Source organism: Ornithodoros turicata, chromosome 1, assembly GCF_037126465.1.
Source record: "Ornithodoros turicata isolate Travis chromosome 1, ASM3712646v1, whole genome shotgun sequence".
NCBI classification, from domain to species: Eukaryota; Metazoa; Arthropoda; class Arachnida; order Ixodida; family Argasidae; genus Ornithodoros; species Ornithodoros turicata.
In genome coordinates, this window is record NC_088201.1 from 141174565 (window position 1) to 141185679 (window position 11115).

General features: G+C 45.7%; 1 non-coding gene across 1 annotated transcript; it reads left to right on the plus strand.

The window, feature by feature from the left end:
• The first annotated feature begins 2397 nt into the window (after positions 1 to 2397).
• Trnat-ggu (transfer RNA threonine (anticodon GGU)) lies at positions 2398 to 2470 on the plus strand. Its single transcript has one exon. It is a non-coding gene; the product is annotated as a tRNA-Thr (tRNA).
• The last annotated feature ends 8645 nt before the right edge of the window (positions 2471 to 11115 follow it).

The window sequence follows — 11115 nt, forward strand, 5'->3', positions numbered from 1 at the left end:
TGAAACGAGTAAACCGGGACCGAAAAATTAACGGTTCCAATCCCTGTAAATGTCCCGACCGCGGACCGATTTTTTTTGTCTGTGTGTGTGTGTGTGTGTTTTGGGGGGGTCTCCCTAAGCAAACCCGAACCGAACCGATATACCTGAACCGGCTCAAGCTGATAATTTCGGTTCAGCGGAGCTAAACCCGAACCGAACCAATATCCCAAGCAGAACAATGTACAGGGTGTATGCTATAAAAGGTCAGTGACATTTTCGCGCGTGACACTATATCTATTTGAGAGACGGACTTGTGCTGCCATACAGTGAATCACTTATGCCAGAGAAACCTACGAAAAAATTGTGGTTACCATACACTGCGTAATAAAGTAAACACGGCCACGGAAACTTTCGTCTTCATGTGTTTCCTATGCGCAATACCGATGGATGGAGGTGAAAGTTTGCATGGTCATATTTATTTTGTTACACAATGCTAGGTAACCACAATCGTTTCGTAGGCTCCTCTAGCATAAATGATTCACTTTGAGGCAGAGAAAGTCTTTTCGTGATAGAGGTATAGCACCATCAAGGAGGTATCACTTTTTGCACGAAAATGTGACTGACCTTTTATAGCATACATCCTGTAACATGAAAAACGGTTAGGAGCAACTAATATTTATTCCAACAAGAACTTTCGTGCAAGAGACTGCACTTCTTCAGGTTACACAACCTGAACCTAGTTGTGTAACCTGAAGAAGTGCAGTCTCTTGCACGAAAGTTCTTGTTCGAATAAATATTAGTTGCTCCTAACCGTTTTTCATGTTACGTGTGTGATTCCCTCTTCGCGGGCTCCTTGACAGTGTTTTATTTTTTTCCCCTTTTCGACATACACCCTGTACTAAAAGTCGAGTGCAACAGGCGTGGACGGTATGTGTCTTATCAATGTTCTTTAGTTTCAAGAGTCTGTTCAGGGCCTTTCACCTACCCATCCACCCCTATTGCACTCGACTTTCAGTACATTGTGCTGCTTGGGATGCCTTAACCCGAACCCGAACCGGACCGAAAACCGGTTCTGATCCCTGCTCATGACAAGGACCTCTGTGCCTGCCTAACCCCTCCAGGGGTGTACTGCAATACTCTTCCAGAACTAACATTACCATACTGACCAAAACTAACCTTATTTAGGTTGCTCTGGCATGATCGCTTTGCTAGGCCTAACCACCAACAAATACGCGACATTCATTCAATCAAAATCACTGTTGCTTGAGTGTACAGTTGACGAACAAGACAATATGATATTATCAGGAACGTTGCAATTAATAACCATTGCTCTCTGTGCAAAGTGGTTTCATATCTCGCACACTGAGTAAACAGAGGATTTACAGGGGATTTGCGGCTGGCAAATTGTCTTCAGAAACTCAATGAAGAGTCATGTAATTTGCACATAGAGCAGTCTGTTCATGCGCGCGGAAACACGTAAAAATGACGATTCGTCGACGCGGTTTTTTCCTCACAATATTTTTCGCTGAAGGTCCCGATGCGTAAAACACAGGTCCCGCACGCGTGCGAAGTAAAATTTAAAAGGATGTTTACCGAATTAGTGAGTGTATGCAAATGAGTCGCTCTCTACTCAGATCATGGCCGATGTCCCAAGGATCTTTACCAAAAAGATGTTTCTTCGATGACGCCACGTGTTCATGAATTATTCATCTGAAGGATTTTCGTGAGCTACAGTATACAGAGTGTCCCAGGAAACGTGTCATATAATTATAATTAAAAAACTACGCCACCTAGAATCATGCGGTCAAGGGCATTTGTTGTTACTAGGTTTTTGCCACCTCCTGATGTGCATGTTATGTAACCCAAGCTTAATTATGTAAATTTTTGCGAACTCAACTCTGAAATTTGCCAAGTAAAGGTTACTTTTTTACCCCACCAATGTGAAGAGCATGCCGAATTTACTCAAATTAATGATAATTGACAGGAATATTGAGGAGCTATAGTACCGGAAGAAATAGCCGAAAATCATGCTCTACGGATCCTGCACAGGATAGCGCGCGACAAATCGTTCAGCGAATTCATTGTCAGCCCGACGAAAGGAGGTTGGAAACCCAGCCCACACCGGCACGGCAGAGAGAGATAACACAGACAGCTTGAGAGAACTGATGTTCTGAGGCTGGAACAACATAGAAGGGACAATCACATACAATTGATTATCCCTGTGATTGTCCCTTCTATGTTGTTCCAGCCTCAGAACATCAGTTCTCTCATGTTCAACAATTGCCGCTTGCGTCGATCCCTGTCGTATGAATGTGTGTATGAGTGTGCAAAAATGTAAGAGTGAAAAGAGGATGAGTGAGAGAGAGTGACTGGTTTGTTCCTTCAGATGACGCACCCTGGAAGTCGCTGAGAAGGCGTGTTAGCTTAGCTCAATTGGTAGAGCCCTGGACCGGTAATCCAGAGGATGTGGGTTCGAGTCCTACAGCTGGCTAACCTTTTCAGTGACTTTCATCTTTCATCGTTCATCTTTCACAGGCAGCTTGTCGCGTCCGACCTCAGATGGGACCATACATTCCCTTTCCCAATTTCAAGAGCTGTCACTTTTTCTACTGTCGCTCTGTGGGCTGGGTTTTCAACCTCCTTTTGTCGCACTGACAGCGATTGCGCTCGAAAAGTCCCCGCGCGTTATGCTGAAGTGCCCCGAGAAGCCTGTTCGGCTTCACGATTTTTCCCGATAGGATAGATCCTGAATATCACTGTCAATTATTATGAATTAGAGTAAATTCGGCATGCTCTTCATGTTGGGGAGGTAAAAAAGTTACCTTTACTTGGCAAATTTCCGAGTTCACTTCGCAAAAAAATTACATAATTAAATTTAGGTTACATGACATGCAATTCAGGAGGTGGCAAACACCTAACAAATGCCGTTGACCGCATGAATCTAGGTGGCGTAGTTTTTTAGTTATAATCAAATGACACGTTTTCTGGGACACCCTGTATATATGAGGAGTTTTGCGAGAATATGTCACAAAATTTTTGATGTCCGGCATAGTATAACGTTGAAACCACTGTCGTCGCTTTTATCAACGTGGCAGCTATGTTTACGATATTCATTTTTGCTCTGAAGGATGTGGCACAAAAATACACCGTAGCATTTAGAATGGAAATAAATTCAGATACAAAAATAACATAATGTATAGCGAAATGAAATATGGGAACCAGTGCATCATTTGTTGTCTCATACAGTGCAGATTTGTATAGATTTGTACGCTTGCCCATGGCACTCCTATTTCTTGTCATAAAGCGGTTTGCTGAAGACGCTCTCTTGTCCACAGGTCCCCCTAAAAGAGCTCTTTTACTGCAAGAGCACCCTATCCAACCGAGTTTTTACGATACTCGGACATTGGAAACAGCCGCCAGGGAACACGATACAGTTTTCCCTTGATGCTGCGGGGTACAGCTCTGTCTGAGACCACATTTTCATTTTTTTTTTCGGGACTGGTATACGACTTTGGCAGACACGATGCAGTATTCAGCTGGCAATGGCAGACCGTTTCTTTAGTGTGAACGAGCGCTGCTCTCATCACCGCGTTTTCGACCAACATTCACGCGCACAAGTGTTGTCTTTTTCTGTCCTTCGAAGAGAAATTAATGCGAAATCGATTGGGAGCAAGGGGATCAAAGTCCTCATGGCTTGGAGCAGCCAGAGTTGCAAAGTTGAAGAAAGATGGGCTGACAATGGTGGCAGCAGGGATGGGCAGTATTTAAATACATTGTAGCTAAAATACTATTTAAAATATAAATACACGTATGTCTATGCTGTATTGAAATACAGCCTAAAAATGTATTTAGAATTATATTTAAATACCAATTTCCAGGTATTTATTCTTGTAAATACTCCTAAATACCGAATATACTGACTCTGTCCTAAAATCCCCCCCGTGTACTTCTCCGAATAACTCACAACTCAACTAACTCACTAACTCACAACCACAACTCAAGAATAGGAAGGTGGAACAGGGGAATGACGGTACAGCAGACGAACAAGTGGATGCAGCTTATTTCCCAAGTTTAGAAGTTGAAATCCCGCCACCTGCTACGTCACATGTCTAATTTGGTTCAAATCACGTTTCCTCGCCAACACACGGTTTTCTGTCGCAGTTCGAACATATTGTTCAATATTCATATTCGCACATATTGTTTACATATTGTTCTGAAAGTTCAATTTTTAGGTGCGTGAAAAATATAAATACCAAAACTCCGTACCTGTCTGAGGTGGGAACGAGCCTCTTCCTTTTACTTGCTTCGGCGATGTTTCGCGTCCTCTTGGTCCGCTTGCGCTTCTTGGAGAGACGAGGTTTAGCTTTCGGCATGATGACACTTCGTATGGCTAACCAAGAACTCACTTTGGACTGACATACCGAATCCATATATATTGTCGCCCGAGGAAGGGTCAACCAGAAAGGGAAAACGTGGGAAGGCCAAAGCAAGACATTGAAGGGGATTACTGGAGCGGCTCCCCAGAGCCCGACCTTGGGTATTGGCGCCTGGGTTCGGGTGGGAACGGGGGCGGCGCCTCAGTGCTTCTGCCACAGCCTTGCCTGTGTAACTGATTACCACAACGCTTGACCGCCATATTCGTCAGGAAGCGTGGGAGACATGGGTGGCCTTCACGAGATAAACTGATGTTCTGAGGCTGGAACAACATAGAAGGGACAGATACAAAAGATCCAGAAGATGTGGGTTCGATCCCTACAGCTGGCTAACCTTTTCAGTGACTTTCATCTTTCATCGTTGGCCTTCACGATTTCGTCCAACCGGCCAAAAAATAAATAAATAAAAGACCTTGTTCAACAATCTCAAGTCTTTCATCGGCCGTCTTTGTACCTGTCCCAACGTAACCCCCTTTGTGTCGTCAGATACCCTCTGAATCGCAGCTAGCTCCAATGTACAGCTGTATGCAGGTTGTCATCTTTCTATATTATTTTATGGAAGAACATTTTTAATTCAAAATGTTTCGAAAAGACGCTGATAAAGAAGTTGATAAGGAACCTTCGTTAATCAATGATTAGACAGGATCGTACTCTCGGTGGTTGGATTTCTGCTGTGCCGTCCGCATTGTGTAAAATATATTGTTGTGTGTGTATTGTGTGTATATATATACACATATATATAGTTCTGGAAGGAAAAAGACGCGGACAACGTATTTTAGGAAGGTTAGGAACACTAGTTTATTTGTTGGCGAGGGGGCAGAAATTAAAAGTTAAATGAAAAAGGGTCGACGTTTCGACTTTGGCGCTGTCCTCGTCAGGAGAAAAGATGAGCAGAACATAATACATACACACACACACACACACACACACACATATATATATATATATATAGTTGTGGAAGGAAAAAGACGCGGACAACAGATTTTAGGGAAGTTAGAAACACTAGTTCATTTAATGGGCAGAAATTAAAAGTTGAATGAAAGAAAGGGGTCGACGTTTCGACAGTGGCACTGTCTTCGTCAGGGCAAAAGATGGGCAGGCGGTTACAGATTGCTTAAATGGGTTTGGAATGTGACGTCATCATCGGTACAAGGCACGGGAACCGGAGAAAAGGTCCCCGGAGAAAACGCCCCTGGAGAAAACGTCCCCAGCAGAAAGGTCCCCGGAGAAAATGTCCCCTCAGGAGTCTCTCCCGTGGAGTTATACTTTATCGCTCGTAACTCGAATCAGTGACCATTAGAGCGCGAATTTTCACGTCATTTTTGTATTGTTGACATGGGACTGATTTGAAGAGCTCCGCAGAGATGTAGCAAGTGGTTAAAGAAGAAACAGAGAGAGAAGAAAAAAAAGAGCAGAGTGGCTAACTTTCAGCTACCGAGCATGGAAAGAGGCTCTCGACACAATGTATATTTTCATGATTTAGATTTTAAAGTGCATTTTTATCTTTGGAGTCTTATAATTTTTCGATGCCTTATTTTATTACTATTTACTACTTTACTTTTTTACTATTTATTTCAGCGTTATCTCTCGGGTCGGACATATGTTCGCTTCTGGCTGTTAGCTCTATCCGCTCTACCCAGATCCCAACGGCAGGACACTGCCCCGTCAGGTGTGTTGGCCATTGCCACAAAGAGCATCATCAGTCACCCTGAAATTAGTGGACCAGCTTTGACATGTGTCATCCGAAACCTATGACCAGGCCATATTATCGAGGGCAGAATATACATCTTTTTCCTATATTTGTATGAATAGCGTGTCCGCCCATTTCATCGAACGCCATTTCATCGACGCCTGACCAAGGTTAGGTCAGCAGAGCCTTTTACGTATTTCACACGTTGGGGAGACTAACCAAGGTTAGGTTAGGAGAGCCTTATACGTATTTCACACGTTGCCGCAAGAAAAACCGGCGGCCACTGATTCGATGAAACGGCGTTCGGTGAATCGGTGACCTTTTTTCCGGGGACGTTTTGTCCGGGGACCTTTTCGCTGGGGACATTTTCTCCGGGGGCGTTTTTTCCGGGGACCTTTTCTCCGGGGACCTTTTTTCCTACACCCACAAGGCACGCCACAGGCGGTTGTCGGTGAGTCAGGTACGGGAATATTCCAGAAGGTCAAGTCCGGGTGGTGAGGTCATTCTCCTTTGGACCCTGTCCGTTTTGGGGGGAAATTCCAGGGCAGGGCAAGTGCGGCTTCAGATTCAGATATATATAAAGCTAATCAGAGCAGTTCAGAAAGAAAGCGACGACCTGAAACCTGGGGCTATCTTTGTGGTACTTGTACTGCTACTTTTGACGTAGCGTCTATTTGTAACAAGTAGCACAAAGCTAGTCTCAGATTTCCAGTTGTCGCTTCTTTGTGAACCGCTTTGTTCCGCTGTTCTTGGGACAGTCTGGTGTGCTTTGTGTGCAAAAACAGAATTTGTATTCAGAATATACTTGTAACACTTCATAACCTGTTCTGAATAAACGAAAACAATTTGGAAAGAAAGTGTCTTCTATGTTTGTTTGTTTTTTCCTTTGCCTTTGGTATATACGGAAGGACGGACATCCAGCAAATAATATTGCTCCCCCGCCTTCATGTAATTATCAATAATTCGTTAATAAACCTTGTAATTGGCAGCTTTTCAAAAGATCTGACACATCAGAGACCCTCATTTATTGCGCTCAAAATGGCAACTTAAATGCGCACACGCTCCAGTATGGCCGTATAAGGCGCATCGTTGACCCGCATAGAGCACTGCAAGGGCCGAATTTTCAGGCCCGTGCCGGGCCCAGTCCCAGCTGCTACGGCCCGTACTCGGCCCGAGCCTGACGTCTTCTATATATTTTCAGCCCGGGCCCGGCCCGAGCCCCACCCCGCCGGCCCGGTTGTTTCCATGCTGAGGCCCGGTTCCAGCCCGCCCCTGCTCTATCTGTTCTCGAGGTTCGGAGGCGTACTAGATTTACTAAAGAGCACAGCGCAGCAAGGAAAAGGACGTAGCTAATTGGTGGAGAGCCAGGAGGTACACTCGAACGCAGCGGCGGCTGTGTTTCTCTGCCGGCAAGCCGCTCTGTGCTTGGTGCTGGCTTGCTTGGGAACGCAGCACGCAGCGTACGCGCGTGGGCGTAAGTACATTGCGGTTCAAAAGAGACTCTATGGTACATGCTTCGGTGTTAGTTCCTGTTTATTGAACCCTCACGGCAACGAAATATATGTCAGAACACCCAACCTATCCGACCCTCATGCCGGACCCTCACGAGAACGAAATATGTCTCAACACCTAACCTAACTGACGCTCGTGCAGGACCCCACACCAATCGTCCTCAAATGTGTGTGAGTGCACGCGTGAAATCAAGAACAATTCACGAAATCAGCATGATCACATGTAAGAAAGTGATAGTTCTCAGATGCGAATACCTGATATCCTATAGCCAATGGGAAAAAAAAGTAATGTCAAAATTCAGGTGTCCAGTCTCGTGAAATAAGTTCGCGTACACGTCCGACCATGTCTGGCGTTGTCAATCCCGTACCGGGCCCGGGCAAGGTGGCTGGAGCCCGAGCCCGGCACGCCTAAAAAACACCAAGCGCGGACCGGACCGGCCCACGGGCCGGGCCGTGCCAGGCTTTCGGGTAAGCCCGGGCCCGTGCAGTGCTTTAGACCCGCACCGGAGCATCTTACACTATAATCAAGTTCCTGAAGCCTGGCTGCAATCGACTATGTCGCATTATTACAAACGAAAAAAAAAAAAAACGAAGAAACAGAGAACGCTACTCAGAAAGGTAATTAACGAACTGTGCTTACGTGCTCGCCCTGTGTCATGTCTTCCGCGGTGGCGTGTGCACCCCAAGTAAAAAACATCGCTTAGTATTAGTTAATAATATAAAAATATGTATGGAATAAAAGAGGTCACCCTGTACATTGTTCCAAAATGCATTGTCGAAAGCAGAGGCTGTCCGCGGGAACAGAACAAATCTCTCGCAGGCGCCTATTGTTCTTCCATTCTGACCTTTGTGGTTACATATGCGAAGTGGGCTTACTTTTTCCAACCTCTTCAACCTCGTTAATGAACCATTGATGCGTTTCATTAGTGCAAAAACAGTACGGAAGAACAAGATTACTTCGTGTTCACTCATTTTCCAGTGCACTTGAAAACGCTCACACATTCCGTGAACTTCGCATTCCATCGTCATTCCATTATTACGTGTATGCGTGAGTGTATGTGTCAATGTGTGTGTGTGTGTGTATTTTATTTTTATTTATTTGTTTTGTGTTCCACTATTCTTAAACAGGCACGCACACTCAGAATGAGGTGAGGCGCATGGCACGTGAAATCATAGAGATAATGCGCCGCTGTGCAGCATGTACTGTGTGTCCAGCCATAGTCAGAATGTGGTGGTTGTTTGGTTCCCCAAATTCGCTATCTCCAACTCGTGGGCAGTTGAAGAGAAAGCCGGATACCAACATAGACAGGAGACATGGCCAGCGACTATGTCCCTTCCTACCTTTATCGCTGCTCACCAACTGGGACTGCAGCAGACAGGTAGAGAATCCTGGGCTTTCTCTGTAATACGCCACCCAAAGCTACTTGATAGATTTGTACCGCCTAATCCGCATGCTGTAAATGTACACAATGTTATCACCCAAATTGCGAAGAACGAAAAATCAGACACAAGTTGGTCGCTCGGTTTTGCTCAGTTCCGCCTTCCCAATTAGCGTCCCTCATTCTGTAAGCAAGTCCAAATGGATTATCACTTCAAGCCATTCGCGAAACTGTCAGCAAATCTACGAAGCGATGACAAACCAGCCGAGACGATCGAAGCAGCTGAGCCACACGCCACATCTCAAACACGCGCCGCCGCTAAACACAATAAAGCATGGACAAATTAGAGTCACTAAATAAGCTACGCTGAAGCGTAGCTTATTTAGTGACTCTAGGACAAATATAGCAGCAAACCATACGTGATTCATAGCTCAAGGCCAGGCCGAAGCCCGCGTGCTCTCGACGGCTCCGCCCTTACGAGGAGGAAACCGTCACTTACGTGAAGGAGAGCAAGGAGGGTAAAAAAAAAAGCAAAGCATAAAAATTTCTCCCGCGCGCCATCTAGTGAAAGAAGAAGACGTCACCATGCCGGAGCATTCCCCCTTAATCACAGCACGCGTACTGCGCCTCCCCCCCCCCCCCTCCAAGAGCAGAAATACCTCCTCCGATATTTTTTTAAACTCAGTCAATATTGATTATGACGCTAGGAGAAATACCGACACACATTCGTAGTTCACATATACATAGTTCCTACTAGTAGTTCACACGTTCGCCCCACCCATTGGACAACTTAAACACTCTTGTATAACCATGACGTACGGGTCTCTAGAACCGCGTCTAAACTGCAGGTCTTCAACGCATTTTGGAATTAACCTTCCAGGCCGCTGCTTAGTCGATGCACCACCCATTTAAGATAGACCTTCGGTGTTCAAGATACTCGTTGTCTAGCAGGGAAGTACTCCTGCTGGCAGTGGCTAGGGCGGGCTCGAGCCCCGTCTACCTACCACGTGCTGACCCACACAAACCGTGTAAATCCGAGGAGAAAAAATATATGGGGGGGGGGGGGGAGGCAAGTAGATCCAGCGTGACGACCGCGAAAGTTCTTGCTGCTTCCGGCATCAATCAGTCTAAGCAGCATTCCTGAATAGCTTTGAAATTATGATGTCTTCAGACTACCTCCAATCTCGCCGGCAGTAGTTTGTCCATAACCGCAAGTTCGGGTGCGGGGTGTTGCCAAACATTTGGGGGGTGTTTGTGGGGGTGGGGGGGGTATCGTCGGTAATGACAGCCTATATGTACATAATCGCATTTTTAATGCGTGTTGCTGTAATCGGAATCAGCCGGGGGGGGGGGTTCTTACCGAGCCCCCTCCACCTTGGAGGTCTGGCTACGCCACTGCCTGCTGGAACGTTCAATACCCGCTCAGGTTGGTCTCAACTAATCGAGATGGACAAGTCTAATATCTCCGTGACCTATAACGAGGAAATATCTTCTTCGGATTAACTTCTAGTAGTACGCTCCCGCTGCACCCATCAACTCCCATCAATTCCCACAAATTACTCTGACAAATACCTTTTCGCCCTCGTGCCTTTCTTATCAGCTCTGCCAATATGACGTTTTACTTTTTTTTCATCGCGGTAGCCATGTATGGTTTTTCATGATCTAATCTCGTCCGCAACCCGCGATCCAAGGGTTAACTTGAGCGCGACTTGGATAGCGGTCCAATACGGCAGCCTCGGGAAGTCACATGACACTCAGTATCTTGTATTCCTCTCGCTTTACATCAGCTGATGCGTCATCAATTTGTTTACTGGTCCTTTGCACAAGCGTGGGTGCCAGATGACAGGTGTAACATATATCAGGAAGTGTGATGCTAAGAAAAGTCGTGTTTTCATAACGCCAAACACATTTTAATAGCAAAATTGTACGAAAATCTAGCTCCGAGACGCAGTTAAAATTAGCAGGCAGCAATTTGACGAGGTAGGCCTGCGGGTGGGTTCACGGAACACGCAAATGAAGATTACGCTGCAAGTCGAGTCACCTATCTGAATTCGGGGGTAAGGATGTACGATGCAACTGTAGTGGCGCGCAACCAGGTTCAGGAGCTAGGTTTCTCCGTGTGA